Genomic DNA, 12,758 nt, shown 5'->3' with positions numbered 1-12,758 from the left:
AGCAGTGGTGTGGTCAGTGGAGGCCTAGTGGAAGGAGTGACCGCAAACAGGCATCGAAGGCCTAAAATAATAACACATGGCTGTAGGCAATTTTAAATTGGTTCCAGGGGTACACGGGCAGCAGTGGTGTGGTCAGTGGAGGCCTAGTGGAAGGAGTGACCGCAGACAGGCATCGAAGGCCTAAAATAATAACACATGGCTGTAGGCAATTTTAAATTGGTTCCAGGGGTACACGGGCAGCAGTGGTGTGGTCAGTGGAGGCCTAGTGGAAGGAGTCACCGCAGACAGGCATTGAAGGCCTAAAATAATAACACATGGCTGTAGGCAATTTTAAATTGGTTACAGGGGTACACGGGCAGCAGAGGTGTGGTCAGTGGAGGCCTAGTGGAAGGAGTCACCGCAGACAGGCATCGAAGGCCTAAAATAATAACACATGGCTATAGGCAATTTTAAATTGGTTACAGGGGTACACGGGCAGCAGTGGTGTGGTCAGTGGAGGCCTAGTGGAAGGAGTGACCACAGACAGGCTTCGAAGGCCTAACATAACAAAAATGTCAATACAATGGTATTGTCAGTGGCAGGCATTGAAGGATGTCAGCTCATAGACTAAACATTGGTGGAGCTGTGAGATAATTTTGCAAGTGGTAGAGCACTGTTTGAGCTGGGGTGGGGGGAAACTGTCTTGTGGCCGGCGGTACAGGCCCAGGGCCCCTCATATTACAACGGTGTGTCTGACGTTGGGTGCGCACCACCACCGCCAGAGACACTTTATTGTACTAGGAGGGACCCAGTGGCAGTGCCGTCGACCAAAAGCGGGCTCACCCACCTCTTCAGACAAACTGCACTCTCACGGGTGCTGTCGCCAAGTGTCGATACCACGGCCCTGTGTGGGGAGTTTGGCCATTTAGTGAGGTGTAAACATGTCGTATGCTGGACAATCAGGTGCAGAAAATTACGAGATTGGAAAAGGCATTCAGAATAGTCCACAGGCAAGACCTTTTCATAGGAAAGCTAGGTGTCAGCCGGGCAAGGTGGGGCAAAAGATTTCGAAATCCAGTTGTGGTTCATTTTAATGAAGGTTAGATCATCTACATTTTGGGTAGCCAGACGAGTCCTTTTTTCTGTTAGTATTGAACCTGCAGCACTGAATACTCTTTCTGATAGGACACTAGCTGCCGGGCAAGCAAGCTCCTGCAATGCATATTCTGCCAATTCTGGCCAGGTGTCTAATTTTGATGCCCAGTAATCAAATGGGAATGACTGTTGAGGGAGAACATCGATAAGGGATGAAAAATAGTTTGTAACCATACTGGACAAATGTTGTCTCCTGTCACTTTGAATTGATGCTGCAGTACCTGTCCTGTCTGCGGTCATAGCAAAATCACTCCACAACCTGGTCAGAAAACCCCTCTGGCCAACGCCACTTCTGATTTCTGCCCCTCTAACTCCTCTGGTCTGCTGGCCCCTGCAGCTCGTGTGAGAACGATCACGGGCGCTGTGTGCAGGGAATGCCAGAAGCAAACGGTCAACAAGAGTTGATTGTTTGGTTGCTAATATTAGTTCCAAGTTCTCATGTGGCATTATATTTTGCAATTTGCCTTTATAGCGAGGATCAAGGAGGCAGGCCAACCAGTAATCGTCATCGTTCATCATTTTAGTTATGCGTGTGTCCCTTTTGAGGATACGTAAGGCATAATCCGCCATGTGGGCCAAAGTTTCAGTTCTCAAATCTGCGGTTGTGCTTGGTTGAGGGGCAGTTTCAGGCAAATCCACGTCACTTGTGTCCCTCAAAAAACCAATTTCCAGTGGCCCCGGAAAAGCTTCCTCATTAAAAATATAATCATCCCCATCATCCTCCTCGTCCTCCTCCTCCTCTTCGCCCGCTACCTCGTCCTGTACACTGCCCTGGCCAGACAATGGCTGACGGTCATCAAGGCTTTCCTCTTCCTCAGCTGCAGACGCCTAATCCTTTATGTGCGTCAAACTTTGCATCAGCAGACGCATTAGGGGGATGCTCATGCTTATTATGGCGTTGTCTGCACTAACCAGCCGTGTGCATTCCTCAAAACACTGAAGGACTTGACACATGTCTTGAATCTTTGACCACTGCACACCTGACAACTCCATGTCTGCCATCCTACTGCCTGCCCGTGTATGTGTATCCTCCCACAAAAACATAACAGCCCACCTCTGTTCACACAGTCTCTGAAGCATGTGCAGTGTTGAGTTCCACCTTGTTGCAACGTCTATGATTAGGCGATGCTGGGGAAGGTTCAAAGAACGCTGATAGGTCTGCATACGGCTGGAGTGTACGGGCGAACGGCGGATATGTGAGCAAAGTCCACGCACTTTGAGGAGCAGGTCGGATAACCCCGGATAACTTTTCAGGAAGCACTGCACCACCAGGTTTAAGGTGTGAGCCAGGCAAGGAATGTGTTTCAGTTGGGAAAGGGAGATGGCAGCCATGAAATTCCTTCCGTTATCACTCACTACCTTGCCTGCCTCAAGATCTACAGTGCCCAGCCACGACTGCGTTTCTTTCTGCAAGAACTCGGACAGAACTTCCGCGGTGTGTCTGTTGTCGCCCAAACACTTCATAGCCAATACAGCCTGCTGACGTTTGCCAGTAGCTGCCCCATAATGGGAGACCTGGTGTGCAACAGTGGCAGCTAAGGATGGAGTGGTTGTGCGACTGCGGTCTGTGGACGAGCTCTCGCTTCTGCAGGAGGACGAAGAGGAGGAGGAGGGGGTGCGAACGGCTACAGCCAATTGTTTCCTAGACCGTGGGCTAGGCAGAACTGTCCCAAACTTGCTGTCCCCTGTGGACCCTGCATCCACCACATTTACCCAGTGTGCCGTGATGGACACGTAACGTCCCTGGCCATGCCTACTGGTCCATGCATCTGTTGTCAGGTGCACCTTTGTGCTCACAGATTGCCTGAGTGCATGGACGATGCGCTCTTTAACATGCTGGTGGAGGGCTGGGATGGCTTTTCTGGAAAAAAAGTGTCGACTGGGTAGCTCGTAGCGTGGTACAGCGTAGTCCATCAGGGCTTTGAAAGCTTCGCTTTCAACTAACCGGTAGGGCATCATCTCTAACGAGATTAGTCTAGCTATGTGTGCATTCAAACCCTGTGTACGCGGATGCGAGGCTAAGTACTTCCTTTTTCTAACCATAGTCTCATGTAGGGTGAGCTGGACTGGAGAGCTGGAGATCGTGGAACTAGCGGGGGTGCCGGTGGACATGGCAGACTGAGAGACGGTGGGAGATGGTATTGTTGCCACCGGTGCCCTAGATGCAGTGTTTCCTACTACGAAACTGGTGATTCCCTGACCCTGACTGCTTTGGCCTGGCAAAGAAACCTGCACAGATACTGCAGGTGGTGCGGAAAATGGTGGCCCTACACTGCCGGAAGGGATGTTGCGTTGCTGACTAGCTTCATTGGCCGAGGGTGCTACAACCTTAAGGGACGTTTGGTAGTTAGTCCAGGCTTGCAAATGCATGGTGGTTAAATGTCTATGCATGCAACTTGTATTGAGACTTTTCAGATTCTGTCCTCTGCTTAAGGTAGTTGAACATTTTTGACAGATGACTTTGCGCTGATCAATTGGATGTTGTTTAAAAAAATGCCAGACTGCACTCTTTCTAGCATCGGATACCTTTTCAGGCATTGCAGACTGAGCTTTAACCGGATGGCCACGCTGTCCTCCAACAGGTTTTGGCTTTGCCACGCGTTTTGGGCAAGATACGGGCCCGGCAGATGGAACCTGTTGCGATGTTGATGCCTGCTGCGGCCCCTCCTCCTCCGCTTCAGAACTGCTGCCGCCTGCACCCTGTTCCCCCAATGGCTGCCAATCGGGGTCAAGAACTGGGTCATCTATTACCTCTTCTTGTAGCTCGTGTGCAACTTCGTCTGTGTCACCGTGTCGGTCGGTGGTGTAGCGTTCGTGATGGGGCAACATAGTCTCATCAGGGTCTGATTCTTGATCAGCACCCTGCGAGGGCAATGTTGTGGTCTGAGTCAAAGGACCAGCATAGTAGTCTGGCTGTGGCTGTGCATCAGTGCACTCCATGTCAGATTCAACTTGTAATGGGCATGGACTGTTAACTGCTTCACTTTCTAAGCCAGGGACGGTATGTGTAAAGAGCTCCATGGAGTAACCCGTTGTGTCGCCTGCTGCATTCTTCTCTGTTGTTGTTTTTGCTGAAGAGGACAAGGAAGCGACTTGTCCCTGACCGTGAACATCCACTAACGACGCGCTGCTTTGACATTTACCAGTTTCACGAGAGGAGGCAAAAGAGCTAGAGGCTGAGTCAGCAAGATAAGCCAAAACTTGCTCTTGCTGCTCCGGCTTTAAAAGCGGTTTTCCTACTCCCAGAAAAGGGAGCGTTCGAGGCCTTGTGTAGCCAGACGACGAACCTGGCTCCACAGCTCCAGACTTAGGTGCAATATTTTTTTTCCCACGACCAGCTGATGCTCCACCACTACCACTACCCTCATTACCAGCTGACAATGAACGCCCCCAGCCACGACCTCTTCCACCATACTTCCTCATTGTTTTAAAAACGTAAACAAACTAACGGTATTTGTTGCTGTCACACAAATTACACGGTGAGCTATAACTTCAGTATGATTTAGCTACCCCTTTACAGGTGAGTGAGACCACAACGAAAATCAGGCACAATGTTACACACTCTGTTGTTGGTGGCAAGAATGAGAGAGATGCCACACACGCAGGACTGTCACTGAAGCACAAATGTAAATATTAATCTCCCACTGATTTGATTTTTTTTTTTTTTTTAAGGGAGACTTTAGGAAAAAAAAATAATATAATAAAATGATTTTTTCAGGAAGAATTTAGAAACCAAATAAAATAAAATGATTCTTTCAGGGAGAATTTAGAAAACAAATAAAACAAAAAAAGGCTTTCTATGGCCCACTGAGTGAGAGATGACGCACACAGGAGTCAGGAGTGGCACACAAGCCCAGAGGCCAATATTTATCTCCCACTGATTGATGTAGTGATTTTTTCAGGTAGATTTTGGAACCCAAATCAAGCTAAAAAAAATAATAGGCTTTCTATGGCCCACAATTGGAGAGAGAGAGAGAGATGGCACACCCAGGAGTCAAGACTGGCACACAAGCAGAAAGGGCAATATTAATCTCCCACTGATTTGTTTTTTTTTGTTTTTTTTCAAGGAGACTTTAGGAAAAAAAAATAAAATAAAATGATTTTTTCAGGAAGAATTTAGAAACCAAATAAAATAAAATGATTTTTTCAGGGAGAATTTAGAAAACAAATAAAACAAAAAAAGGCTTTCTATGGCCCACTGAGTGAGTGATGATGCACACAGGAGTCAGGAGTGGCACACAAGCCCTGAGGCCAATATTTTTCTCCCACGGATTGATGTAGTGATTTTTTCAGGTAGATTTTATAACCCAAATCAAGCAAAAAAATAAATAGGCTTTCTATGGCCCACTGAGTGAGAGATGACACAGACAGGGATGGCACTCTAGCAGAAATGTCAATCTTAATCTCCCACAAAAAAAACAAAAAAACAGGGAGTGTCCTTCAATTACTATCTCCCTGCAGTAATCTCAGCCAGGTATGGCAGGCAGCAATAAGGAGTGGACTGATGCACAAATTAAATAAAAAGTGTGTGCAAACCAAAAAGATAGCTGTGCAGAAAGGAAGGAACAAGAGGATTTGTGCTTTGAAAAAAGCAGTTGGTTTGCACAGCGGCGTACACACAGCAATGCAGCTATCAGGGAGCCTTCTAGGGCAGCCCAATGAGCTACAGCGCTGAGGGGGAAAAAAAAAAAAATGTAGCTTCCACTGTCCCTGCACACCGAAGGTGGTGTTGGGCAGTGGAAATCGCTACAGCACAAGCGGTTTGGTGGTTAATGGACCCTGCCTAACGCTATCCCTGCTTCTGACGAAGCGGCAGCAACCTCTCCCTAAGCTCAGATCAGCAGCAGTAACATGGCGGTCGGCGGGAACGCCCCTTTATAGCCCCTGTGACGCCGCAGACAGCAAGCCAATCACTGCAATGCCCTTCTCTAAGATGCTGGGGACCAGGACCTATGTCATCACGCTGCCCACACTCTGCGTTTACCTTCTTTGGCTGAGAAATGGCGCTTTTCGCGTCATTGAAACGCGACTTTGGCGCGAAAGTCGCGTACCGCATGGCCGACCCCGCACAGGGGTCGGATCGGGTTTCATGAAACCCGACTTTGCCAAAAGTCGGCGACTTTTGAAAATGAACGACCCGTTTCGCTCAATCCTAGTGGAGACCCATATGCTAACATATTGTACCATCACAAAATAAAACATTTATGGTGCATTTATATGAGTTGATTTCAGAGCATTAGCTGAGTGCCAATCGACTATATTCAGGTTGTTTAGCACTTGTTTACCGATCTCTTTGCACAAACTGAAGAAGTATGGTGGAGATTGGATGATCTCTAATAGATGGTTCTGTTACCTTACATACTGTATCTTGTTATCAGCAGCACATCACCTTTATGCACCTGCCGATGTTCTGCTGTGAATGATTTTAAAAGATCCACTGACTTAATAAATTAGCACAATTTTTCTAGTTAATATTAATAATAATAATAATTTTCTTTATAGCGCCAACATATTCCGCAGCGCTTTACAGTTTAACAGTTTCAAACACAACTGTCATAAGTAACAACGTTAACAATACAATAAATAAAGCAAAATAAGACGACCCTGCTCGTGAGAGCTTACAATCTACAATGAGGTGGGGGAGATACAAGGTACAGGTGTGTATTTACAATGATGGTCCAGCCATCTTCAGAGGGTGGTGGATAGATGGAAGTAGTGAATGGGCCACACACACACACACACACACACACAAACACACACACACACACACACACACACACTTTGATAAGGGAACGTTAATTCAGAGATACAATTTGCTATTAGCAGGCTATAGTGATCCCACTCTAACTTTAGTGGTTAGTGCTTCAAAATCTTTTCACCATACGTTGTGGCTTATTGTGCCTTTCTCCTGAAATTTTTCCTGGAGGTTCCTTTTCTTCCCCTGTCTTTTTAAATTTAATATTGAATTTTAGAATTGTTATTTAATAAAGAATTCTTTTTATTTCACCTCAACCCCTCTTTTCAGTCACTTTTTCACTGTGATGAAAAACTCATACAGTTTTGTGTTAGTATCTATTGCACGCAGACTGAAGAAACAATGGAGGTATAATACAAAGCAGATCTATAGTCACCAGTTCATGTGTGAGAAATAATGACTTCATGATGCACAACCCAGCCTCATGAATTCACTATTTCTGACATCTGTCCAGGTGAATATAGATATGCCTTGTATGACTTCCATCGTCTCTTAAGTGTGTGTGAAATAGATTACGTAGATTGAAGAGAAAATGGAGGTTATACAAGGCATTTCTCTACTCACCAGGTCAGGTGTCATAAATAATGAGTTCAAGACGCAGACCTTTGTGCATCATGAACTCACTATTTAAAACTCATGACCCGTTGAGTATAGATCTGCTTTGCTTTACCGCCATTGTCTCTTCAGTCTGCGTCACATAGATTAAGCAGACTGAAGAGATTATGGAGAAAATACAAGTAATATTAGTTTTTGACAACTCATAGCTCCATACTAAACACACAAAGCTGCAGTGTTCTACTTAATAACTCCTATGAGGAGCTATGAGGTGGCAAAAAAACAAAGTGTACGGTGCAGTGTGTTTATTCGGTGCACTGTGTGTGTTGCCGGTGTCAAAATACACAAATAACCAAACAGTATTGGGGGCAAAAAACTTAACATTTATTTTAACCAAAAAAAAATTAACTGCGCCGGCTTGTGGTAGAGTGACGGAACTGAGGGGTGTGTAGCTGTGAGTCCTGGCTGGCTGAAGACGACGCAGGGGTTGCAGGAGAAGGGGCAATTAAACTAGTGGGGTCAGGGAGTACAGGGATAGTGCTAGAGGCATGGGAAGGCAGAGACACACTGGAAGGGCGAGACAACCTGACATCACAGACAAATTGGGAGGTGAGGGGGGAGGGATAGCAATGCTCCGCTGCTTTTTCTTTTCCCTTTCCCTTTTTGGGATTGGCGCTGTGGTCTGGGGAGCCTCGGTGGGCTCATTTCTTGCAGCCTGGTCATGGTGGCCGACCTGTCATGGTCTGTGTGCTGCTGCATGGTGGTGGTGGGGAAGGCCATGCTAGGGTCCAGCTGCTGCTGTTACTGCATGGTGGTGGGGAAGGCCATGCCAGGGTCCGGCTGCTGCATGGTGGTGGTGGGGATGGCCATGCCAGGGTCCAGGTGCTGCTGCTGCATCCTGGTGGTGGTGAAAGCCATTCGAGAGTCCGGGTGCTGCTGCTGCATGCTGGTGGTGAAATGCATGCCAGGGTCCGGTGCAGCTGGGACCTGGTGATGGTAGCCGACCTGTCCTCATCCGGGTGCTGCTGCTGCATGGTGGTGACAGTGGAGAATGTCGAAGCAGGAGCAGCAGTTGTCATGGTGGTGGCGGTGGGCTGTCCAACAGCACTTGGCATGGTGGTGGCACTGTAGTGGTGTCCGGCAGTGCTTGGAATTGTGGTGGCCGTGCAGTGGTATGCAGCAGAGCTCAGCATTGAGGTCAAGCATGACAGTGTTGGCACAGGTGGAAATGCCACCACTGGCTGCTGAAAATACAGTCTGCTGCATAGCCTGCATGTAAGCAGCATTGCAGCCCTGCATGACACTAAGCTGGAGATCAGGAGTAAGGTGTTCTGACATGCCCTGTTCAATTTGATTGAAAAAATGATGTTCTGGCCTCTGGAGGTCGGCTTTCACTTGGTCAAGGCTTCTGGTGACATCCTGGATAAGTGTATTCATATGGTTTAAGCCACGATCCAGTCTGTCTCCCATCGCCTTAAGTCCATCATGAAAGATCGAGCTCAAGTACAAAAACTCTGGCATGAGTGACCTGTCCGATTCCCTATGCCGCTGCCGGGAAGAGCCCAAAAAAAGAGGCAGAGGACTGAAACAGGAGAACACCAGATGGACCCGCTTCCTGGTATCCAGTCTGTGTTGCAGCCCACTTGCGGCTGCGCTGCTGGATGGGTGGGATGGGTCCATGGCTGTTTGATGAAGGACCGCTCAAGAACCAGGGTCAAGAGTGCTGCTCCAGGTGCTGTGAACAAGAAAAACAAAAAAACATTAGTACAAAACATTTATAATAGTAAAAGCGCCAACTCCTGTGGAATTCAAAAATACAGATTAGGCAATACAACACAATCCAATGCAACACAAAAATACTTGCGTTCTCTGGGCAAGGACCGGTCTCAAAAATGCCAGCATGCGGTGATGCTTATATTTTCTGATCCTTGCTCCAGAGCCACTGGGAACCCGTTCTCTTGACAAAGGTCCTTGTTTAAGGGATCCTTCATCGAACGCCAACGTGTTCTGTCTTTGAGCACTGTTGAAAAATAAAAATAATGGTTAGACAAAGCACTTTTGGCCGGGATCACACAACTGTGTGTGATGAGAGAAGCTCTCAAGCGTATCTCTCATCACACACAGTTGTGTGATCCCAGCCAAGGTCACTGCTGTATCACACCGCATTTCAATGCTTACAAAATGCCTTGTGGACCTGAGCCGGGGTGTTGTCCCAGCCATCCCACATCGCTTGGGCCACTGTTATGAATAGGTAATTCAGAACCACTATGGACCTTGAAGTTTAGAGCACACAAGTGACCTGACATAAACCACAAAACATAGGACGAGCTCTGAGACGTGGGAACTCTGCTGACCGCAAACCCTAAACCTATCAAACCACACTAGAGGTAGCCGTGGATTGCGCCTAACGCTCCCTATGCAACTCGGCACAGCCTGAGAAACTAGCTAGCCTGAAGATAGAAAAATAAGCCTACCTTGCCTCAGAGAAATTCCCCAAAGGAAAAGGCAGCCCCCCACATAAAATGACTGTGAATAAAGATGAAAATACAAACACAGAGATGAAATAGATTTAGCAAAGTGAGGCCCGACTTACTGAATAGACCGAGGATAGGAAAGATAGCTTTGCGGTCAACACAAAAACCTACAAACAACCACATAGAGGGGCAAAAAGACCCTCCGCACCGACTAACAGTACGGAGGTGCTCCCTCTGCGTCTCAGAGCTTCCAGCAAGCAAGCAAAACCAAAAAAACAAGCTGGACAGAAAATATAGCAACAAAAGTAACACAAGCAGAACTTAGCTTATGCTGAGCAGACAGGCCACAGGAACGATCCAGGAGGAAGCAAGACCAATACTAGAACATTGACTGGAGGCCAGGATCAAAGCACTAGGTGGAGTTAAAAAGAGCAGCACCTAACGACTTAACCTCATCACCTGAGGAAGGAAACTCAGAAGCCGCAATACCACTCGTGACCACAGGAGGGAGCTTGATCACAGAATTCACAACAGTACCCCCCCCTTGAGGAGGGGTCACCGAACCCTCACCAGAGCCCCCAGGCCGACCAGGATGAGCCACATGAAAGGCACGAACAAGATCGGCAGCATGGACATCAGAGGCAAAGACTCAGGAATTATCTTCCTGACCATAACCCTTCCACTTAACCAGATACTGGAGTTTCCGTCTCGAAACACGAGAATCCAAAATCTTCTTCACTATATACTCCAACTCCCCCTCCACCAAAACCAGGGCAGGAGGATCAACAGATGGAACCACAGGCGCCACGTATCTCCGCAACAATGACCTATGGAATACGTTATGGATGGAAAAAGAATCTGGAAGGGTCAAACGAAAAGACACAGGATTAAGAACCTCAGAAATCCTATACGGACCAATAAAACGAGGCTTAAACTTAGGATAGGAAACCTTCATAGGAATATAACGAGATGACAACCAAACCAAATCCCCAACACGAAGTCGGGGACCCACACAGCGTCTGCGATTAGCGAAACGTTGAGCCTTCTCCTGGGACAAGGTCAAATTGTCCACTACATGAGTCCAAATCCGCTGCAACCTGTCCACCACAGTATCCACACCAGGACAGTCCGAAGACTCAACCTGCCCTGAAGAGAAACGAGGATGGAACCCAGAATTGCAGAAAAACGGTGAAACCAAGGTAGCCGAGCTGGCCCGATTATTAAGAGCGAACTCAGCCAACGGCAAAAAGGACACCCAATCATCCTGATCAGCAGAAACAAAACATCTCAGATATGTTTCCAAGGTCTGATTGGTTCGTTCAGTCTGGCCATTTGTCTGAGGATGGAAAGCCGAGGAAAAAGACAAATCAATGCCCATCCTAGCACAAAAGGCTCGCAAAAACCTTGAAACAAACTGGGAACCTCTGTCAGAAACGATGTTCTCTGGAATGCCATGTAAACGAACCACATGCTGGAAGAACAATGGCACCAAATCAGAGGAGGAAGGCAATTTAGACAAGGGTACCAAATGGATCATCTTAGAGAAGCGATCACAAACTACCCAAATGACCGACATTTTTTGAGAGACGGGGAGATCCGAAATAAAATCCATAGAGATATGTGTCCAAGGCCTCTTCGGGATCGGCAAGGGCAAAAGCAACCCACTGGCACGAGAACAGCAGGGCTTAGCCCGAGCACAAATCCCACAGGACTGCACAAAAGAACGCACATCCCGCAACAGAGACGGCCACCAAAAGGATCTAGCCACCAAATCTCTGGTACCAAAGATTCCAGGGTGACCAGCCAACACCGAACAATGAACCTCAGAGATAACTTTATTCGTCCACCTATCAGGGACAAACAGTTTCTCTGCTGGGCAACGATCAGGTTTATTAGCCTGAAATTTTTGCAGCACCCGCCGCAAATCAGGGGAGATGGCAGACACAATTACTCCCTCTTTGAGAATACCCGCTGGCTCAGGCAAACCCGGAGAGTCGGGCACAAAACTCCTAGACAGGGCATCCGCCTTCACATTTTTAGAGCCCGGAAGGTACGAAACCACAAAGTCAAAACGGGAGAAAAACAGCGACCAACGAGCCTGTCTAGGATTCAACCGTTTGGCAGACTCGAGATAAGTCAAGTTCTTGTGATCAGTCAAGACCACCACGCGATGCTTAGCTCCTTCAAGCCAATGACGCCACTCCTCGAATGCCCACTTCATGGCCAGCAACTCTCGATTGCCAACATCATAATTTCGCTCAGCAGGCGAAAACTTCCTGGAAAAGAAGGCGCATGGCTTCATCACCGAGCAATCAGCACCTCTTTGCGACAAAACAGCCCCCGCTCCAATTTCAGAAGCATCAACCTCAACCTGGAACGGAAGCGAAACATCTGGTTGACACAACACAGGTGCAGAAAAAAAACGACGCTTTAACTCTTGAAAAGCTTCCACAGCAGCAGAAGACCAATTGACCACATCAGCACTCTTCTTGGTCAAATCGGTCAATGGTTTAGCAATACTAGAAAAATTACAGATGAAGCGACGATAAAAATTAGCAAAGCCCAGGAACTTTTGCAGACTCTTCAGAGATGTCGGCTGAGTCCAATCATAAATGGCCTGGACCTTAACAGGGTCCATCTCGATGGTAGAAGGGGAAAAAATGAACCCCAAAAATGAAACCTTCTGAACACCAAAGAGACACTTTGATCCCTTCACAAACAAAGAATTAGCACGCAGGACCTGGAACACCATTCTGACCTGCTTCACATGAGACTCCCAATCATCCGAGAAGACCAAAATATCATCCAAGTATACAATCAGGAATTTATCCAGGTACTCT

Source organism: Ranitomeya imitator, chromosome 8, assembly GCF_032444005.1.
Source record: "Ranitomeya imitator isolate aRanImi1 chromosome 8, aRanImi1.pri, whole genome shotgun sequence".
NCBI classification, from domain to species: Eukaryota; Metazoa; Chordata; class Amphibia; order Anura; family Dendrobatidae; genus Ranitomeya; species Ranitomeya imitator.
The sequence above is the reverse complement of the archived record's forward strand: the minus strand, read 5'-3'. Positions refer to the sequence as shown.